The sequence below is a fragment of the Anser brachyrhynchus genome (assembly GCF_964034855.1).
Source record: "Anser brachyrhynchus genome assembly, chromosome: Z".
Taxonomy (NCBI): domain Eukaryota; kingdom Metazoa; phylum Chordata; class Aves; order Anseriformes; family Anatidae; genus Anser; species Anser brachyrhynchus.
In genome coordinates, this window is record NC_137697.1 from 54875204 (window position 1) to 54898989 (window position 23786).

Genomic DNA, 23786 nt, shown 5'->3' on the forward strand with positions numbered 1-23786 from the left:
TATTATATGGAATGCAAGAAAGAGCCCAACCGAACACACACACACAAAAATAGTAATAAAAAAACAGAAATGGAAAAAAACCTATATCGATCAAAACATTGGAAAATGAGCCTATGCCTGTAGTACTTCACACCAGAAATTATAGACTTTGATGCTTTGGTATTCTCGAGAAGTTTTGGCTTTTGTTCAGGTTTGAACTGTGTTGTTTCTCTGTAACAACATAAAATCAGATGCAACTTAGCAGCTTGCTTTGCACTCATATTAATGTAAGTCAGTGCATGTATAGATTTTGTTAAAAGAATTATTTTTTCAAAAGAAAAAGATTCTAGGCAACATGTTTTTCTATCTAATACTGGTGATATGTTAATAATTAAATCCAATGGAAAATAAAAGTCCTTGCATGTAAACAGTATGCAGTTATGCATTTCTGACACAGCTTACATACTGCAAAAATATTTTGTGATACTATTTCTGGCTTTCATTTGTTTCCTTTAGTTTTTTTTTTTTTGGTTGAGCTGAGCATTCTGTATGTCTTTTTAAAAAATTAGTATTATTAATAGTTAATCATAAGCAAAGACTTATATTTCTGGTTTATCTCTTGCTTAAATCAAATCTTATGGATTTTGTATAAACTGCATACGTATTGCACAATGGAGACAGTTACAATTGATATTTCTTTATCAGAGCTTTCTGACTGAGTGTACCTTATAATTTTCAGTTATAAATTTCATTGCTCCCTCCTCCTCTCACCTCCTCACTTACAGATGGAGAAGTCCTAAGTTTTCCTTAAAAACAAATATTTCAATTTCATGTACGTAGAAAAACGTCTTTAAAGTATAGCTTCGTGTTTTCTAAATTCAGAAGAGGGAAGACCAGGAAAACTAACTTCAGATATACCCCATATATTTTAAAAATTATTTCATGATAGGGTTTCAATATGATGCCTAAGCGCTTGGAGCTGTCAATGCCAAGTTTGTACTGTTGCGGGTGTTAAAAGTTATGTTCTGGTGTTATGTTGTGGTAAGAATGCAAGAAAGATCTCTAATCTTTTATGATTATTATGTATACCTCTTCAGTTGATTACTATCATGCTGTTTTCCAAAGGGCGAATTTCTGTGAGATGTTGACCACATATCTGAATGAGAGATCACCAAAGGTGTTACAGATATTCTGGTTTGCAGGTTTCTGAAATTTCCTTTCAATTACAATACTTCCTGGGATTTGAAAAAACTCTGTCAGTCTGATATCTCATATAAATTTTTAAAGATATTAGATCTCCTTCTGTGTTTCTCTACCACCTTTTTTGGCTTAATATACTCGTTTTTTTTTTTTTCTAATTTTTTTTGAAAAAGATGTTTTCATTACCTCCCTTATTATGAGACAGTTGTGCAAAGATGTCTTATTGACTGATTGCTGGCTGGAGGGAAGGCTAGAAAAACTGATTTAATGTGAAATATATTCAAGGCATAAAGAAAGCAAGCTGGAAACCCCCCAAATCATAATTATGTTATCATTCCTTTGGTTACTGATACAGGAAAAATAGATTTTAATTTTTATTTTAAAATGGAAATCAAGAGTTTGCTATAAGATAACAGTAGTCAAAAGGTCTTGAATTCAGTTTCTAAATGTAGAATTTTATTAATATTCAGTCTTTGATAAATAATGTAACTTTGCCACAAATACTGCAGTAGCAAAACAGCAATAACATATTAGACTTATCTCACATTTGTATTGCGAAAATTACTACTTGATGGGGCCCAACAGTGGGAACACTTTCCCATATTAGGAAAGATGGATTGGTCTTTTTTTTTTTTCTTTTTTTTTTCTTTTTTTTTCTTTTCTTAATGATGAATCTAATGAACTAAGAGCTGTAGAAGTTCATGGTGGCTGAAAGTACAGGTTATTAAAGGCTGGAAAATGTATATGATTTTTGTGGTTTAGCTAAACCTGTTGCTCCATAGGTAAATGCACAGGAATCCTGCTGTCGTTTTGCATGGGCTTAAATTTGACTTAGATTGATGTTACAGTGAGTTGACTCACTGGACCTACTCCATTTCCAGCGGAGTTTTCTTCCAGGAAGTTTCTCAAGAATGTTTTAAAATTCAGGCCTTAATGTTCCTCTGAACCAAGTAACTGAGGTGTTACACCTTCCTCTGTAATGTGATAGGGCCTTGATATATTTCAGAGAGAGGAAAATCTTATTATTTCTGCTACTCAAAGCAGTGAATATATAATTAAAACTACACAAAATTACCTTTGTGATGTTCCCACACGTATTTTATTAGCAGACCCTTAAGGATTTGATGAACAAAGCATTTTAATGCATTCCTTAGCCCTTAAAATGAACTAACAGCTATCGGGTATATTTCAGTCCAGTCCTCCTCTTTTTGTGTGAAATCCCTTGCCTGAAACCAAAAGCAAGAGGAACAGCTCCTCTTGATTCCCATGTACTACATTATTATTGTGGTGTTGATGGTGATTTCCTGGTGTTTCTCTAAGTGTGATGCAAATAAGACAATACCCAAGATCACTCTGTCCTAATGTCTTAATCCATACTTTTTATTCAACCCAAACTGCGAACATCATGAGTCTCCTGAGTCCGAAGGGCATCCTCTGCATGACTAAGCAATAGACAGATGACCAGTGAATGCCAGAACGCTAAACTATGACTATACAGTAAACTTGATACATTGAGATTGTGCACACATCCTTGCCCATAATATATGTAACAAATCATCAGAGACTGTTTGTTTTCTGTTATTTCACAAAAAAATATTTGAGGATTAATTTTACAGCAAGGAAATATGAGAACTGCAAAACTATTTGAAGTTCACTAGCTTCTCCTCAGGAAGGGCATTTCTCAATATAGTGCTTCCTAAAATTATTGCTCCATATCCATGTTCAGTGAACACTTAAGCACAGCCTGTACTTTTCATTACTGTAATGAGACCATATGTGCTCTGTGGACTATGCTGGATGTAGTTTCAGTCTGCACAAGAATAGCTGTGATGGGTCGGGAGAAACCTGAACAGCTTAGAATATTTTGGTTGTCAAAGCAGTGACTGCAGAAAGTTTCTTTTGCGGCCTTGCTCGCTCCAGTGCCTTGGGGCTCAGCTATTCATCCTTCATTTCCATTGTAGAATTTCTGAAACATCTGTCGCCCTCTATCAGCAAACATGTTGCTCCATCCCCATCAACAGTTATACTGCAACTTTATTTTCAACCTTTTATTAACAAAGATACAGAAGTGAACTGTATGGTAACTAGATTTCTGAAGCAAATTCTACCCTTGTAATAATAGTAATCTCATTTTGGTCGTTTATATGCTGACTATTTGGAGAAGGTAGAAAAACATACCAATGTTTTATGTTATTTAACAGCTTAGAAGATATTATTTTTGTTGACTCACTTGAAAAATGATTTATAATGAAGCCAATTAAACATTTACAGCAAAATTTACTTTCACTTTTTCCTTTTTCTTTCAGGAGATATAATTGTACTAAGCAGCAGTGTACTGTATGGATCAGGGAACAACATAATTTATATATATAATTATATATACATATATATGATATATATATATATTAAAATTAAAGTATGTTGGAGGTATTGCATTTTTGGCAGTTTTCATTTACTGACCCTAACTAAAACCATTCAGTTCACTTCTGTGTTAGAGCTCAAGTAACCATTTATATTTTAGTGAAGTTCATATTGCCTCCAAGTTAGTATACTGTGTGAGCAGCTGTATTTACCTAGCACTTTGGAATATATTTTATACCTGTATGAATGATTCTGTGTTCCCTCATACTTTCTAAAATATATACCTGAGACAGTAGACCTTCCTCTGACTAAAACAGACACAGATAAACACTCCCTAAGAGATATATACCACATATTACATACTTTATGGACATATGCCATGAAGATACATACCATGTATTCCATATGATACTGGGCTACTTTAATTTAGAGTAGGGTAGTGTTCTTCTTGTAGTTCTTCATCAGATATTTTAAAAACAATGTCTTTTACCAGCTGGGCTCCTTTAAAAACAACAGATACTCAGAAGTTTAGGTCTGTTTAGGTCTGCAATGGGAAAATACATTGATAATGCCAGGGTGGAGGGGTTTTGTGGGTACCAATTAAATAACCATGGAATGCAATGAAAATTCTGGTTCACAATACAGAAAAAATAAAAATCTGTTATTTAGAGCTCAGTTACTATGTTGTAGATATTGAAATTCATTAAAGATTTTATGAAGAGATCAGCCATTCATTGCTTAATAAGGATTTTACATCATATCTTTGGATTTCACAGGTTTCTCTGATATTTTATATTTCTCAGAAATCAGAGGAAAGGTGAACCTGCTCTATTCATTTATGTACTGTTATTTCACAAACATACGTTTTGCTTATCTTTGGAAGTGTCACTATGTACATTAATCTTGTTTCAGAAGCGGTGACCTAAGTTTTGCATTGAAAGTTTCCCTTTTCTATCACATTTGTGAGTGATTTGCTCATATATGTAAGGAAATTGGTAGAACTGATTTAACTTAGGAGTAATCTAGGGCAGACACTAGATGATGTTATGTAGCCCACTGTAAGGCACCCTGAAAATGCTTTGAAATTTCTTGTTTATTTGGTGTCTTGAAAAAAGGCTGTCAAACAGACAAAAGTGAATGACAGTTTTATGATGTGGTAAAACACTTTTTCCACTTTGATTTCAATACATTTGTAGAACAGTATACATGTCTGGTAGGATTGTGACATTGGAGCTCACTCAGAATCTGAAATACAATTTACTGGAGTCCTTGAATATACTGTAATCTGTGTGGTTTCAGAAAAATCTATATTTGTATTGATATGACTTTATAATTATATTATATCAGTATTGATATAACACCATAGCAGTGATCTGTAGCATCCTCTAACTACTGACATGCAGCCTGATTAGATTTGTGTATTGTCTGAAGCTTGGTAGATACAGATCAGTTCTGTATAGACATTTAGACAATTATATATCTGTCTGAACTAATGTGTGAGAGTAAATAAGTGCATTCTATGCTCTTTATATATCGTCAAAGTGAAAATCAAAACAAAACGAGTACGATATACCAAGTTGTTCTATGCTAACATGCTTTATGTAGCAATTTAAAGGAAAAAAAATCATGATTTTTTTTCCTTCCTAAGGAATGTTGTTTTTGATTAAACATTATAACAAAATCTTCTAAAATGTCTTTAAAATACCATGTAATGAATTTTCAGAGCTGACGCAGAAGGGATTATGACTGCATACATGGAATCTAGTAATCATTTATACTGGTGGTAGTGTTTCAAGGAGCCCGTATCTTTCTACTCTTTGGGTATCTTAGGTGCAGCAATGCACTAAGACGTGCTTTGTGCTCACTCTTGTTAAAGTATCCTCAGACTTGTTCAGTCACTGTTCACATTTATAATTTAGGCTGAGGACTGGTTTGGCCTCTGTGACTTTATGGGGAAAGGCAGAGAAGTTGTGAGAAACCATAAAAGCACCTGTTGTAACCAAAGCACTCTTCTGGCACAGACATGACTGATTTACTGAGGTGTAAGGAAACATTTCCTTTGTTTTATTTCATCAAGCAGGGTCCTGTTTCACAGCCTTCCTTTGTTGCTGTGCCTTCGCTCTGTGTCTCCGTTCAACCTGTCTCCCATTACACTCCTTTGCCAGAAAAGGCAACCAAAGATCAGCAGGGTGAGGTGAGGGGAAACATGAAACTCTCTTTGGACCTCTGCACCATTCTCTTCTGCTTGAGTGATGCTTTGCTCATGTAGCCCATGACCTATAAAGTTGAAAGAGATTGCTACACCTTGAAATATGTGAAAGAATTCCAAAAGAATTTTTTCCACCTTGTTGATGGCTATTTTGATAGACTCTTCTCTGTGAACTTTTTTGGGTAAATTTCATTTTCTAACAGGTTGTCACAAATGTTTTATGTCTACAAACAACAAAGCAGTTCTTCATAAAACAGCACAAATGAATGTATATGCTTGATGTTTCTTCTGTATGAGTCATTCATAAAAGTTTGTGCAATAATTATAATAGGAATGGATGGATAGTTGTAGGTAGAACTTTAGTGAATAGGTTTAGGAGGAAGACTGTTTATTGAACTGTCAGGCAAAGTGAAATAAAAAGAACCCTGTCCATGAAACTGGTAAATGAAACGAGAAACAAGATTTTCTTTCAGAGGCCTATGGTGATAGCACATTTATTGTTAATTAAATATTTCAGCATTGATGTCAAAGAATCTGCTTTCGTGAAATCAGAACAGACATGTGTCATTATTGCTGCTTGTTAATAAGACAGCTTTGTTAAATTTTTATTCACACAATTCACAATGGGAACTCTTGATGTCTAGAAAACACTAGACAAGTGAACCAGATCCTGATTTCTAAATTGATTAATGTATCTTTATTACTAGGTCCTATACATGTTTGATGAGATCATAACTCCCTTGGTGCTTAAGTCATGCATGAACTTACAGGATTCACAGGCACTGGCTGTCTGATGATAATATAGCTTTATATATTTAGCAAGAATCAAATCTGAGAAGATTCAGAGTACTGATTTGATTTGGAATTCACATCTTAAAACTCACTTAGGGTGAAATTAGACTGGGAAGTTGCCACACAGCTGGGCAAATAATTGTGTATTATTAAATTGTTTGACAAAGCCTCTTATGTTTCCTAATTGCTCTATGAGGCTTTTATTTTTCACATTTATTCACAGAATAGAATATTAAAATATATTCAATGATTCAAAATCATCTAGTTCAACCTCCTGCTGAAGTCAAGGACAACTAAATCTAGTTGCCTTGGGCTTTGTCCAGTCAAGGTTTTAATACCTCCTAGAACGATTAAGTTTTCACAGTCTCTTGGGGTACCTGTTTCAGTGTTTCATCAGCTTCACTGATTCCTCCCCCTTCCACAGTAGATAATCCAAATTGTTTGTTTGTTTTTTCGTTTATTTATTTTCAGTTTGTGACTGTTGTCTCCCATTCTTCCAGTGTGCATCTCCAAGAAGTGCCTGGCTCTTTCCTTCTCTGTGTCCTTCCATTAGGTTGTTCACAAGAGTGATACTATTCCCTTTAGTCTTCTACTCTCCAAGTTAAATATCATTCTCTCAGCTTCTCTTCCAATGACATAAAATCTGGTTTCATAAATGTCTCTGTGGCCTTCAACTGGACTTGCTTCAGTAAGTCAATGTACTCCTTGTGCTGGGGATCCCAGAAATGTGCACAGCATTCAAGGTGTGGCTTCACTAGCGCCAAATAGAGGGGAGAGATGATATCCTTCCAGCCACTGGTTACAGTTTATTTAACACAATGTAGTATGCGGCCCATATTTATATTATCTGTAGAATAATTTGCATAACCAATATCAGTTTCTTCTCCTAATTTCTGTCTGTTTGCCAAATGCTTTTATCCAAGGGGGCTTAAATAAAAATGCAGATTGATGTTTATATAAAAAATCCTACTGTGGAGTAGAGAAAGTGGTTGAAGTTGTTTTCACTTCAGCCATTCTGTCATAGACATGAGGAATATATAAGAGTACATTTAAATTGGGAAGAAGTCAAAATCCATCAATTAAAAATATTTTGTCACTCACACACTATTTCTACCAGAAGGATTTCCATTGGTTTTACTCTGAACCATCATTCTGGTCGCAGCAGTAAAAACAAGATCCTTCTTGCTAGCACCTTTTCCTAGTCGCTACTGGCCAATGTATGCCTACGTTGCTTTGTGCAGACCAGTGCTGTCCACACTGGGAATGGAAGGGAATAGGAATAAAATTCATAACATTTCAGTAGCCAAGATGGCTCTTTTCAGAAGATCATTCAGTCACACCATGGATCTTCCTTCAGTGGGTCTTCACCCCACGTCACTGTACTGAAGAGCAGGAAAAAAATAATCAGATCTACAAAGAGCTATTTCCAATTAGAGCATTCCATGGCAATTTTTGCCTCCTGACTCAGATTACTTTATAAAGTTTCCTTCCCATCTACTTTCATTCTATTCAGTTTGTCTTCTCACTTATTTTTTCTTTCTTCCTCTCACTGCCTTAAATGGCTTTTACCACGCTGACTGCAAGTTTTTTGCAAAATCCTTCATGGACTGTCTAGTAAAAGACAGAGTACTCTCCTCAGTACACTGAAGTTGTCCTATTTCACCCTAACCCTTGCTGATGTATTTTGAATAAGATATGTTTGTTGGTTAAAAGCTTGCTTAACAGTCACAAAATCTTGAGTTATTTTGTTTCAAAGAACACACACATTTCCACACCAGTATTAAAAAAAAACAACAACAACAAAACAAAACAAAAATACAAACTAAAAACAAAACAACTCAAAAAAAACTTTCACCTACTTTGCAATGAATTAGAGCTGGCAGGTTTCTGTATCTAGTTCTAACTTATGGCACTCAGTGCTAAAATGTAGCCCCTTGAAATTGTTATAATAAATTAAAGCCACTGTCAGAGGCTGAAGACACCAAACTGTAGCAAAAATATATTGTCAATTCTTAAATTTTGTGTTGTAAAAAGAATGTCATTCTCCAGCAACTTGACAGTAAAAGTAGACAAAACCAATATTTTAGGACATTGTGCCAGATATCATGTGTGAAAGCCAGTGAGTGTCTTGCATTAAGCTGTGAGTTATAGCTTCTCAGTCTTGAGGATTGAAAAATGGCATATTTCTTGAGGCCTTCAGGATGTGCAAGTTATCCATTGCTCTTTTTTGAATGACATTGTGGTCAAACTCTTCAGATAGCAACATGCCTGTATGTTTTTATTTATTTGGTTTTTTTTTTCAGTTGTTTTTTATGTATGATATAAAGTTGCTATTAATTTTAAAACTGCCACTCACAGAATGTGAGAAAGGAAGACCAACTGAAACAAACACTCAGCAACTAAAATTAGTATCCTGAGACAGCTGATAATTTGGTAAAGGTAATTATCATCTTCCCATATGAAACAGTGTCAGAAACAAACTAAATTGTTTTTGTTTTGATAAGGCATATCTTAAAACCTTTGTCATATAACTCCGTTGCTTGTTTCAAATAAAATAAACTAACCCCTCTTGCCCTAAAACCCAAAGACAGTGGCTGAGTGCATTTTCTCTGTCATGATTCATTTTTCACCCAGTCCTGATCTTATCACTGATATTTAGAATTAGTATCAGTATTAATGATCAGGATCTTATTCTGCTAAATGATATAGTTTGAACAGCTTGTTCCTGAATTTGAAGGAAATATTAGATTTAAAAACAAAAAAAAGCTCATTTAACAGCTTATTCCATGTATATTGGGTTTAATGACATCTCATTTTGCAGAGGTTTGTGTTCAATCTGTTTAAGAGTGTTTTTACTAGACATCTCCCTTCCATATTTCCAAAGTTATCTTGTGTCATAATAGTGTGTTTGCTGGACACTCAGGCTGAGTGGAGAGAATGGCTCTGTGTCTGCCACTTTCTTCCCAGGGATGCTGGAATATGGACTCCTTAATCTGCTATAGCAAAATGCCCAGTACATATGACTTCAGGACATTAATTATCTTTCAACTTTTTACTACTCAGATGAATTTGAATGAATTTAAACTCCAAAGTGGGTGACAGACAGTTGTCAAGTATACAAAAAACTTGTTTCCTAGAGAAATAAGGCTAAGAATAACAAGAGGTTTAACTTTGTGACTACCCATTATGAACCTCACTGTTTGGTCCTTTCTTTCTTCTCTAGTATGTCTGGAATCTGTAGAATCTGCAATCTGTCTCTGATGGCCTAGATTATTTGTTCACCTATTCTAGCTTCAATTACTTTTGCACTGCATTTGCCTAGAAATAGTTACCAGTGTAAAAATATATATGTATTTTAGCTTTTAAAGGATTAAGCCTTCTGGTAGGAAGATATCATATAATCATATATGATAGAAAATAAATAATAATTGATGCCATTCTCTGAGTTCTCTCTTCTTTTGGCAAATCCATGGAATTATTTGCCCAAAAACTACAGGTCAGTTGAATTTTTTTTTTTTTTTTTTTCTGTTTAAGGTCATACCAGCCTTTCTCTAAATCATTTTGGATGATTGATCTGTTTAGACTTTTGTATTTTGAACTGTGCTATGTCAGGGTACCGTACATTGATTAATACTATAATTAAATAATTATTATCATTCTATATATATTACCACTATCAATTAAAAAATCTTTTTTTTTTTTTTTCCCCCCACTTCTGGTTTAACATCTGGGATTAAGTTATGTTCTGAGTACTGGTAAAATGCTCACTTGCGTGCAAAAATTTAGTTATTTAATTAATACTTGTCACAACTAGCCTAAGCTTTAGATGTTCCATTTATTTTAGGGTTGGTTCTGTATTTACCTCTGGAAATGCTACAGCAATAAAAAGTGGTGTTAGGAATGTCTGCAACAGGTGTCACATAGTAAAGTACATGGGTACATAACTTTTGACACCCTTATGCATGATTTTGTACAGTTGCAGATTTCTTCTGTTTGTAAGCTATTGTCAGTTACTGTATCTTTTTCCCCTCTTGACATTTACTAACTTGTGATTTTGTGCCGTCTTGGAAACTGACCTATTTTTATACATAGCTTTTTTGACACTCAAGAAATCACAAATCTAACTACCTCACCGGCTTATACTGATTTCAGTATTTCCACTTTTTGATATAAAATGCCTCTTGCCTTATTCACTTTTAGCGCCCTGGGAATTAATGTAAGCATTCTTTAGATGGTAGATGTCTGGGCCAGAAAATCATGACTTTAAGACACAAACAATGTAACATATTTTTGCAAGAATAAACTGGTATGCTGGAGCCGGATATTTCCAACCTGTTTTCTGATATCTTTAAACACTTCTGTTTCTTTTTAAACAATCAATGTTTTCAAATGTGATAGCTATCATGTGAAAGACAGCAACAGTCTTATAAAGGTGAAAAGATCTCTGTTTTGGTGTGTGTTTTACTCTGAGGTACATCTCTCAGTCACAAACGTGCCACCTTTTTCCCTTTCCAACAACATACAGGCAGCATAACACATGAAAAGGATAAGTTTTATGCTATTTACTCTGTAACAGCCAACGATTTTTAAAAACTATTTTATTTTCATGTGATTTGAATGTAAAAAGAAATTAGAGATTTGTACTGTCTGTGTGAAATCAAAATTGTAATGCAAGAGCCTTTGTCTTTGCCTTTAGTACTAATATTACAAAATGAAGCTCAGCATGATGGTAGTAACTGAATTTGAGTTAACTGTCAAAACAAGAGGCAAAGCTTACATTGACTGCAATATGTAGCAGACCCAGGACTCTCAGTCTTGTGCCTGTCTTTTCTGTGTTTCTGAAGCACTGTGTACATTTATTACATACTAACATTGATAAATAATATGTTGCTGAGGTGTGCTTCTCTGCTTCTTATTTTTTATTTTATTTTTTTCACATGCTTGCCTCTTTCTAAAACTTCTTCCATTTAAAAGAGGAGATGAAAGTACACGTCATGAATTGTGGAATAGAAGGGAAAAAGATTTGGCATGTAAAGCACAACATTCTATTGGAACACTCTAATTTCAGTTCCAAATTCCATCTCTACCATTTATGAAATTTGGTGCTTCTGCTTATGTCTTGAGAGAACTGGCAGAGATAGTTGCCAACCCACTCTCCATTATATTTGAAAAGTCAGGGCAGTCAGGCAAAGTCCCTGGTGACTGGAGAAAGGGAAACATCACTCCCATTTTTAAAAATGGAATCATAGAATGGCTTGGGTTGAGAGGGACCTCAAAGATCATCTAGTTCCAACCCCCCTGCCATAGGCAGGGATGTCACCCACTAGATCAGGTTGCTCAGGGCCTCATCTAAGGTGTCTTGAACACCTCCAGGGATGGGACACCCACAACCTCTCTGGGCAACCAGTTCCTGTGCCTCACCACCCTGAGTGAAGAGTTTCCTCCTAATCTCTAATCTAAATCCCTATTCTTCTAGTTTAAAACCATTCCCCCTTGTCCTGTCATTATCTGATTGACCAGAGTCCCTCTCCATCTTTTTTATAAGACCCTTTAAGTACTGAAAGTCACGATGAAGTCATCGTGGAGCCTTCTCTTCTGCAGGCTGAACAGCCCCAGCTCTCTCAGCCTTTTTTCATAGCAGAGGTGCTCCAGCCCCTTGATCAACTTTGTGGACCCCTCTGGACCCGCTCCAACAGCCCCACATCCTCCTTGTGCTGGGGGCCCCAGATCTGGCTGCAGCACTCCAGGTGGGGCCTCACAAGGGCAGAGCAGAGGGGGACAATCATCTCCCTCCACCTGCTGGCCACCCCTCTGTTGATGCAGCCCAGGATGCAGTTGGCCTTCTGGACTGCCAGAGTGCACTGGTGGCTCGTGTCAAGCTTTTTGGAAGGTGTCCCTGCCCACAGCAGGGGGTTAGAATTAGATGGTCTTTAAGGTCCCTTCCAACTCAAACCCTCCTATGATTCTGTGATTATATGAAATCAATTAGCCTGTCCCTTGAACTCCTTCCATTGCTTCTCAGCATGACAATGACTATAGGAATCAGATTGTCTCTGGGTGGCTATTGCATCATCATCTGAGAAATACTCAGGCAACTCTAGCGATAAAACCCACTCAGGTGTGTTGGACTACACGGTGCACTTTGGGAGCATGTGGAGCGGGAGGCAGGGTGGCCTGACCACCCTGCATTCAGTCTTGGTGCTGTGGGTTGAGTCAGACTGGGCCCTCTAGCAGAGGCGGGTACCACAAGACTCTCACCCACTGGCAGCAGCCCTCTCCTCCTGGATTTTCACCACGGTGTTCACCTTCCCCATACAACCTCCGGGTCCCAGTTGCTGTCTTGCATCTGTATCGTTGACACATTCAACTGCACAGTGCTCCACAGGCTATTTACAATTGAAAAAGTAAGGCAGCTTGCTAGAAACTTCTTCCAGAATTGCAAATAAATCACATTGTCTTGCAACCGGATTGCGCTCAAAACATCTGCACAAGCACTTAACAGTGGCTACCATGGTTCCACTTATGCACAGAAACATGTTAATCCTCTGCAATTCTGTTGTGTGCCTGAGCTGTAGATCTCCGCCGTCAGTAAATTGACACACTTTACAGCTAATGATGCCAGCATTACAAGGAAATACAAATGCGGTGATCAGGCATAATAACACAGTCTTTTGCTATTTTAATGAGAACTGAAGGCTGTTAGTTCCCTGAATAGCAGTGTGTCAGGTTGAAATCAGAATTTACTCAGAGCTGGAGCAAGGTACTGTTTCACTTTTGTCATGACCTGGGCAGAGAGTACTCACTATCCCTTAGAGGCACTTCATTCAGTGATTGACACTGATAACTTAAAAAAAAAAAAAAGGGAAGGGAAGGCAAGGCAAGGCAAGGCAAGGCAAGGGAAGAAATAGTAGAACAATGAGTGTCATATTCTTATAATTTTCATAAAAGTCATGCATAACTTTTACGTCTGCAACTTTAATGCTGAATTCTCCTATTCTCCGCAGAAACTGAAGTGAGCTGCAAGAATACTTAGCTGTATCCTTCCTGCTCTGAGATGGTCACAGAACAACTCATAAAAGACAGATGCAGGAAACAAAAAAGAGAGGAAACAGAAAAGAAAAACAAAAAGAGAGAGAGAGAAAAAAAAAAGAAAACAGAACTGAGCACAAAACCTCCTATTGTCTGTAAAATTTGCTTCATTCAGAGAAAATCATGTCAAGCAACCTTACAACAAAAGCTAGGTGAACTTATGTCCCACATTCATTTGTGTTCCTTTATACCATTTCAGACAGTTCATTCCTTGAAGATGAAGTTATTCTTTGAAGATAACTTGAATTCAAAAGACATATTTTGGACTTTTACTTTCTTTAATATATGTGCTTGCTACAAAATACAAAGTAATCCACAATTATCAAATATATTTTCTACTTAAGTAGCATGAAGCAGATGACATCTGTTGATGACATCAGATAAAATCTGTTTCAAAATAGATTTTAATTTCAAATCAAGACTCTGTTAGGGAATATAAAATCATAGTACTGTGATATCCTAGGTTATTACTACATGATGACATCTTAGGCACTTTTCCGGAAAATGCTACCAATCTGCTAGATTTCTTACACACTAGCAATAGATATCTTTCCTTTTATTTCACTAGAATTTGGATCGGACCCTAGACAGCATTTCTTATTAATTGAAAGATTACCTTCAGTGACAGTTTATGTTTTAAACACGAATGCTGCTAATTCAAATTCAATATTCAAGAAAAGATTATACTGATTGCTTTAAAGAAAGTGTGCAACAGAAATTCTTCTTCCTGCACCATTCAGCACCATCCATTGTGCTAGCATGCTGTATTTGTCCTAAGTTGGACTGCTGCAACTTGCAGTGCAACTCAGGCATCATAAACATCTATAATGATGCATTTTACTTAAATGAACAGTAGGAGAATATTTTCCCATTCCCACTTTGGGTTAAATCTAAGTTTTAATAAGGCCAGATAATCTAATTCAACGTCACTAAAAAGACGTGGAAGCTATGGGACCCCCACAGGGCCAATAGATGATTAGTTAATAATAGAAAAGCTACCAGCTACTGAGATGAGTGATAATTAGAATTACAGTGAAGTATGATAACAGAATCCAAGTAAGTGGTTGAAATGATATTGAGAACCAGTGATAGAAGGACTTCAGACCATCTGGCAAGAATACAAAGTACTCTCATGCTCTGAAGCCAATTTCATCCTCTTCACAAAGCTTATTAAAACCCCGTCATCATTACTTTCTGCAGATGCCCCTCTCTCCAGAAGGCCTCTATGAAACCAATAGTTCATGGCCCTCTTCACTTGCATTGTTATATGTCCTTAAAGGGGGTGTTACATCCTTTCTGAAAACATGCTTCTATTTAATATCTTGTTTTCAGGTAAGAATTGCTTTCTGAAGATAGTTCATTTCCCTATTTTTATAGGGAATGTAGTTATGAGCTGCGAGTACTTTTCTGGGAGTCCTTAAGTTTTAGAAGGTGAAGAAGCAGAATGTGCTGGAGCTCTTGGTTACTTTCTTAGTTGTTGGTAGAAGTTGTTCTCCACTGACCGTCAGACAGCAGGGACTGAATCAGAAAATAACGGCAGTTGGTAAACATGGATAACCTTACTTCTGTATTTTCTCCTTTCACACAGACTCTTTACATGTATGTGCACAGTTTTTTTTGTTTGTTTTGTTTTTTCATCTTTACTTAATAAAGTAAAAAATAGAAAAATATGTCTGACTAAAAATAAATTATCTACCAATGGAAAATGAAGTATCACTTATTGAAGATTATACCACTCTAGCTCCTTTTCACCACACACTTAAACAACACCACCACCACCAACAAGTTTATTATTGAGATTATTAATAAATTAATTAATGAGTATTATTATAATTAAATGTTACATAAATATAAAAAAATCAATTAATAAGATACTTCAAAGGATGTCTGTTTTCAAATCACAACTGAATTTGCTGCGCAAGTTTGTGTTCACATGCTAATCCTGAGGTTTGTTAAGAACATTTAATACTACTTGCTAGCATGCACTAGGCTTGTCGTATGCATGACTCATCCATAACCCATTAACCGCAACACCAGTGGTACTTTTGAGCGGACATAATCCTCCTTTCTAGATATCAGGGAAATTAATCTGGTTAAAGAACCACAGATGCATCACATGTCCTCCTACCCCCATCAAACTGCAATTCTGAAGAGGAGAAATTGTAAAGGCAAACAGCAAGAAAATTATATGTCAGCCCCACAAGTGGTATCTACTTCTTGTCTTCAGACAAGAATATGGGATCCTGTAAATATGCAGTTGGTATAAAAGTTCTGTGGGATGGGTATGATGTTTAACTGTGTTTGTTGCCAAGTCCCACCTGACTGCTTCTATTTGGAAATTGCCAGGGACCAGTGGTGAAGTGTCATAATCTATAATTTCCATCAGGGTTTTGAGGAACGGCTGGGTGTGGCAGAAGGCAGAGTGTATTCAGAGCATATTCATGCCCTCCAACAAGATAGGGCACACAACAAATAAAAATCCTCTTTTGGGACTACTTTAAAGGAAATTATTTATGCTTCAAAGGATGTGGAATGCTTACGGATCGTAGATTTAAGAGGACGGTGCTCCTTTTTATGAACATGAGATATAATTCAGCTCAAAGTTCTGCATTTGAACACTGAGTGTACAGGACAATACTAATATTTCACAGACAAATACAGGGATGTTGAAACTCATATGGAAGAAAAGACCAAAGTTACATCAAGTCTGAATTACACTCTATAAAGTTGTACTCTGAATAACAGATTCCAGCAAGTCTGTAAATCTAACTTGTTTTCATTTACCTGATAGATTATCTTTGGTCCATCAACAAGGGATGTCCATACAGAAAATAGTTCATTGCCTTTCTCTCTAGAAGCATATGGTTCCTACACACAGCCTCTAATGGCCCAAAACCTGATCTTAAACTCACGGTATGCCTGCATCGTGTCATATTCCGTCAGGAGTCAGTGTGCAAATAACATATTTCCATTTTTAAAGTCTGAAAAATGTCACAAAAAGCTTTTGGCATTTACATGACTCAGACAATCACACTTACACCCTCTAATTCTCTCTGCAGATAATTTCTAATGTTCAATATATAACCACAGCAGGAAATCAGAAATAACTCTTAAAGTGAAAACTAAAGTTCTGCAGCATAGCCATGAAAGTATGCCAGACTACAAAAAGAGACTATTTAAAATGACACTATTGACAGTTATTGCTTATAATGTGAAAATCAAAAGATAATGCACTTAAACAACAAAAGGTCTTTATACATACAGAGATTGAATTACAAAATGTCATCCCTGAAACATGGTACAAATTAGTGCATCTGCATAAATAAGGTTTTCACCTATGTCTTTATGGAAAATAAATCCAACAGAAGTAGTCCTGTCTTTTTCCATGTAGCATTTCTTTAACTGTAATACTCAAAAAAGGTGTGATAGTCTGTTTTCTCCTTCTAGTACTTTAAAAGAAACAAATTAACAGCACACCAGTTTAATATCTGAACCTGATATGAAGACAACACTGTACCCATACGTGTTGCATATGTCATGTTTGGAAACCAGAGCACAATGACCACATATTGTAATGTAACACATAATGTCAATGAAAAATAAGAGCCCAACAGCCTAATGTCTTTCCTGATGGCAGAGAGAAAGCATAAGAGAGAGATGTCATTAGAAAAGGAAGAATGAGGAAAAAGGAGTTGCTGTCAGAGTGCTAGCAGGAAGTGGTTACTTCTTACAGGGTTGTTGTTCTCCGTCTGGGATGAGAAAATACCAAATGAAACATAGTCAACCATAGACTCTTCCCAACATAACTTGGGAAGAGTCTGTAAGCATCACTGTTCTCCAATCTCCCTTTTATGAAAAAGAATTAAGTAGAAAAACAACAAGTAGCTGAAGTGGAAGTGAAAAGAATGAGGAAGCATTGCATGAGTTGGTGTGTGGTGGTTGTCTGCACATGCAGAGAGGTGGTAGACGGATGAGTGTAAATTCACAGCTGTATTACCATTACCATTGTTTATTAAGCAAAACAAAGCCAGCACACTTCAGAGAAAGCAGAGCCTGGTTTTCTGTTTTTCAATGCACCTCAGGCATCTCCTTAGATTGCCCAGTATGTTTCTGCTGTCACATAATTTTCTGATAAGTAGGATAAGGTCAACAAACTTTAAGGTACACACTACTGTTCAAACTGGTGATCATGTCCATACAACAAGAAAAGTAATTTGGCTACTCAGTTGTGGACTTTTTCCCATGCTGGGCAACTGAACTCCACCACAACCAGTCTCACTCCCCCTCCTCAAAGGAAAAGGGGATAAAATACATTGAAAAGGGCTCAAGGCTTAAAATAAGGACTGGGAGGTCACTCACCAATTATCTATATGGGCAAAACAGATTCAGTATAAGGGAGGTTAATACAATTTATTGCCTATCACTAGCAGACTAGCACAGTGAGAAACTAAAAGTAGACTAAAAACACCTTCACCCCCATCCAACCTCTTCTATATCCTCCCACTGAGCAGTGCAAGGGAACGTGGCATGGGGCTGCGGTCAGTCCCTAGCACTTCGTCTCCGCTGATCCTTCACGGTCACTCTCTGCCCGTGCTCCACTGTGGGCTCCTCCATGGGCTGCAGCGTGGAGATCTGCTCCACCGTGGGACCCATGGGCTGGGGGGACAGCTTGGAGCAGAGGGACAGCCTGCTCCACCAGGGGCCTCTCCACAGGCCACAGGAGAACTGCTGCTGTGTGCCTGGAGCAGCTCCTGTCCTCCTGCTGCACTGGCCGTGGGGGCTGCAGGGCTGGTTCTTCCCCATTTTGTCACCCCTCTCTCCCAGCTGCTGTTGCCCAGCAGTTCTTTCCCTTCCTTAACTTCACTCTCCCAGAGGCCCACCCAGTGTCACTCCCTGGCTCAGCTCTGACCAGCGGTGGGTCCCTTTTGGAGCAGCTGGAGCTGGCTCTGTTCTGACATGAGCTGCTGGGTTCTGCTCACAGAGGCCACCCCTGCAGCCCCCCTGCTACCAAATCCTTGCCACATAAACCCAATACATCAGTATATGCAAGAAAGCTCATCACCAGCCTCAACATGGAAGTAGAAGAGAGAAGCTAGGTATTGGATTAAAGTTTCCAAATGTCAAAGTAGTAAATGAGCATCAGTGATGCATTTGCCAACCCTTCTTTTGTATTTCCTAATTGCCTCAGTTTATTAGTAATGTTGTTTAACTGTTTAAATCCTGTTCTCTGAGATTGGGATCATAGAATCATAGAATGACTAGGGTTGGAAGGGACCCTAAAGATCATCTTGTTCCAACTCCCCTTCCACGGTCAGGGACAGTTTTCACAGGACCAGGTTGCCCAAAACCCCATCCAACCTGGCCTTGAACACTTCCAGGGATGGGACATCCACAGCTTCTCTGGGCAACCCGTTCCAGTGCCTCACCACCCTCACAGTGAAGAATTTCTTGCAAATATCTAACCTAAATTTAACTTTTCAATTAAAAACCTTTCTCTTCATCCTATCAATATTTGCTTGGGTAAAAGGTCACCCTCCATCTTTTTTTATAAGCCCCTTTTAAAGGCCACAGTGAGGTTTCGCCAGAGCTTTCTCTTCTTCAAGTTGAACATCCCCAGCTCTCTCAGCCTTTCTTCATAAGAGGGGTGCTCCAGCCCTCTGATCATCTTTGTGGACCTCTTCTGGACCCACTCTAATAGCTCCACATCCTTCTTGTGCTGGGGGCCCCAGATCTGGCTGCAGCACTCCTGGTGGGGCCTCACAAGGGCAGAGCAGAGGGGGACAATCACCTCCCTCAGCTTGCTGGCCACTCCTCTGTTGATGCAGCCCAGGATGCAGTTGGCCTGGGTGCAGGCACACACTGCTGGCTCATGTCGAGCTTTTTGCCCACCAGAACCCCCAAGTCCTTCTCTGCAGGGCTGCTCTCAATAACTTCTTCTCCCAGTCTGTACTCATATTGCCCCAACCAGGTGCAGAAGGATACGGTTGGCTTTCTGGGCTGCAAGCGCACATTGCCAGCTCACATGGAGCTTCTCATCCATCAGCACCCCCAGGTACTTCTCCTCAGGGCTGTTCTCAATCAATTTTCTGCCCAGCCTGCATTTGTGCTTGTGATTGCCCTGACCTTGTTGCTGCAAGACCTTATACTTGGTCTTGTTGAACTTCATGAGGTTCACACAGGCCCATTTCTCAAGCCTGTCCAGGTCCCTCTGGGTGGCATCACTTCCCTCTAGCATGTTGACTATACCACACAGCTTGGTGCTATCAGCAAACTTGCTGAGGATACACTCAATCCCACTGTCCATGTCACCCACTAAGATGTTAAATAGTGCCAATCCCAGTATCGACCCCTGAGGAACACCACTCCTTACTGATCTCCACCTGGACATTGAGCCATCAGCCACAACTCTTTGAGTGCGACCATCCAGTCAATTCCTTACCCTCTGAGTGGTCCATCCATCAAATTCATGTATCTTCAGTTTAGAGACAAGGGTATCATGGGGGGACAGTGTCAAATGCCTGTCACTCACAAGTCCAGGTAGACGATGTCAATTATTGTTCCCCTATCCACCAGTGCTGTAACACCATTGTAGTAGGCCACCAGATTTGTCAGGCACAATCTGCCCTTAGTGAAGCCAAGTTGGCTGTCACCAGTCACATCCTTATATTTCATGTGCCTTAGCATAGTTTCCAGGAGGATCTGCTCTATGATCTTGCTGGGCACAGAGGTGAGACCGACTGCTTTGTAGTTCCCTGGGTCTTCCTTTTTTCCCATTTTAAAAATGGGAGTAATGTTATGTTTCCCCTCCTCCAGGTCAGTGGAACTACACTCAACTGCCACAACTTCTCAAATATTATATATAGTGGCTTAGCAAATATTTCTGCCAATTCCCTCAGGACCCATGGATCTATCTCATGAAGTCTCGTGGACTTGTACATCTTCAAGTTCCTTAGCTGGTCTTGAACCTGGTCTTCTTCTGCAGTGGGCAGTTCTTCATTCTCCCAGTCCCTGCCTTTGCCTTATGGGGCCTGGGTTGTGTGGCTAGAGATCTGGCTGGTGAAGACTGAGGCAAAAAAGTCATTTAGTACCTCAGCCTTCTCCATATCTCAGGTACTCAGGTCTCCCACTTCCTTCTCGAAAAGGTGTACAGTTTCCCAAGCAATTTCAAAGATAAAAGCACCCAAGTTAGGACTCTACATTTGAGGCTATATGAAAAACAATTTTACTGATGCTGAAATAAAAAATAATTGCTGAAAATGTTTTATTTGCCTATCAGCTTCTAGGTCTTGTTATTAACTCAGTAATGTTTTCTAGGCAATTTCTGCTACAAGGCCTTAAACAGTAGTTGATAAATTATCAACAGGTGTCTCCATGAGTTGTGATTTTTGAAATAAAAGGGAAAGACAAATGCTGAAGAATAAAGGGCTCATAATTCTGAATGCACCATTAAGTATCAAGGTAACTACAAATTTTGTACTGGTTATCATCATAATCGCATAAAAATGATGTTGAAATATAGAGAGAAAATTTTTCCTTCCTTTCCTTTCCTTTCCTTTCCTTTCCTTTCCTTTCCTTTCCTTTCCTTTCCTTTCCTTTCCTTTCCTTTCCTTTCCTTTCCTTTCCTTTCCTTTCCTTTCCTTTCCTTTCCTTTCCTTTCCTTTCCTTTCCTTTCCTTTCCTTTCCTTTCCTTTCCTTCCCTTCCCTTCCCTTCCCTTCCCTTCCCTTCCCTTCCCTTCCCTTCCCTTCCCTTCCCTTCCCTTCCCTTCCCTTCCCTTCCCTTCCCTTCCCTTCCCTTCCCTTCCCTTCCCTTCCCTTCCCTTCCCTTCCCTTCCCTTCCCTTCCCTTCCCTTCCCTTCCCTTCCCTTCCCTTCCCTTCCCTTCCCTTCCCTTCCCTTCCCTTCCCTTCCCTTCCCTTCCCTTCCCTTCCCTTCCCTTCCCTTCCCTTCCCTTCCCTTCCCTTCCCTTCCCTTCCCTTCCCTTCCCTTCCCTTCCCTTCCCTTCCCTTCCCTTCCCTTCCCTTCCCTTCCCTTCCCTTCCCTTCCCTTCCCTTCCCTTCCCTTCCCTTCCCTTCCCTTCCCTTCCCTTCCCTTCCCTTCCCTTCCCTTCCCTTCCCTTCCCTTCCCTTCCCTTCCCTTCCCTTCCCTTCCCTTCCCTTCCCTTCCCTTCCCTTCCCTTCCCTTCCCTTCCCTTCCCTTCCCTTCCCTTCCCTTCCCTTCCCTTCCCTTCCCTTCCCTTCCCTTCCCTTCCCTTCCCTTCCCTTCCCTTCCCTTCCCTTCCCTTCCCTTCCCTTCCCTTCCCTTCCCTTCCCTTCCCTTCCCTTCCCTTCCCTTCCCTTCCCTTCCCTTCCCTTCCCTTCCCTTCCCTTCCCTTCCCTTCCCTTCCCTTCCCTTCCCTTCCCTTCCCTTCCCTTCCCTTCCCTTCCCTTCCCTTCCCTTCCCTTCCCTTCCCTTCCCTTCCCTTCCCTTCCCTTCCCTTCCCTTCCCTTCCCTTCCCTTCCCTTCCCTTCCCTTCCCTTCCCTTCCCTTCCCTTCCCTTCCCTTCCCTTCCCTTCCCTTCCCTTCCCTTCCCTTCCCTTCCCTTCCCTTCCCTTCCCTTCCCTTCCCTTCCCTTCCCTTCCCTTCCCTTCCCTTCCCTTCCCTTCCCTTCCCTTCCCTTCCCTTCCCTTCCCTTCCCTTCCCTTCCCTTCCCTTCCCTTCCCTTCCCTTCCCTTCCCTTCCCTTCCCTTCCCTTCCCTTCCCTTCCCTTCCCTTCCCTTCCCTTCCCTTCCCTTCCCTTCCCTTCCCTTCCCTTCCCTTCCCTTCCCTTCCCTTCCCTTCCCTTCCCTTCCCTTCCCTTCCCTTCCCTTCCCTTCCCTTCCCTTCCCTTCCCTTCCCTTCCCTTCCCTTCCCTTCCCTTCCCTTCCCTTCCCTTCCCTTCCCTTCCCTTCCCTTCCCTTCCCTTCCCTTCCCTTCCCTTCCCTTCCCTTCCCTTCCCTTCCCTTCCCTTCCCTTCCCTTCCCTTCCCTTCCCTTCCCTTCCCTTCCCTTCCCTTCCCTTCCCTTCCCTTCCCTTCCCTTCCCTTCCCTTCCCTCCCTTCCCTTCCCTTCCCTTCCCTTCCCTTCCCTTCCCTTCCCTTCCCTTCCCTTCCCTTCCCTTCCCTTCCCTTCCCTTCCCTTCCCTTCCCTTCCCTTCCCTTCCCTTCCCTTCCCTTCCCTTCCCTTCCCTTCCCTTCCCTTCCCTTCCCTTCCCTTCCCTTCCCTTCCCTTCCCTTCCCTTCCCTTCCCTTCCCTTCCCTTCCCTTCCCTTCCCTTCCCTTCCCTTCCCTTCCCTTCCCTTCCCTTCCCTTCCCTTCCCTTCCCTTCCCTTCCCTTCCCTTCCCTTCCCTTCCCTTCCCTTCCCTTCCCTTCCCTTCCCTTCCCTTCCCTTCCCTTCCCTTCCCTTCCCTTCCCTTCCCTTCCCTTCCCTTCCCTTCCCTTCCCTTTTCCCTTCCCTTCCCTTCCCTTCCCTTCCCTTCCCTTAGTACAATTAATGACAATCAATAAGGCTTATGGAAATAGAAACTGTCAAATGATTTTGATAATTGTATATATGGGCGAGATTAGAAATTCAGTTGATAAAGGTCACATTGTTGATATAATAGACTCCTGTGTGATTTCATACAGCATGTTTTAATTGAGAAATGATAATAGCACAAAACAATGTGATGCACATGACATGGATTAAAAAACAGTTAGCTTATGTGTTTCCAAAAGTCCCCTGTAAATTGGAAACTTGCTCTGAATATGATTTAGAGGCCTACTGTTAAAGCTATTTGGTGTCCCAGTCAATGACTGGGAGAATTACTGAAACTTTGCTAATCTACTGTGCAGAAGACAGCAATATTCTGATATCTGCAAAAAGGAGAGCTACGCCGAAAAAGAATATCCTTCAGTAGATTGTCATTGACATGACAAACTGAGTGGTTGCTTACTTAGATAAAGGACTGAATCTGGATTGCCAGATAGCTAATGATCTGCTAATTGAAAAATACTTCTGTGTCAGTAACAAGAATATGTGTAGGAAGGTATAAGATCTTCTTACTCTGTGTCATTTTCCTGGCAAATAGCTGATTCACCAGCCCACAAAATGGGGTGGGATGAAGTGTTTATACAAAGTAAATGTAATTAATTTTATCATTA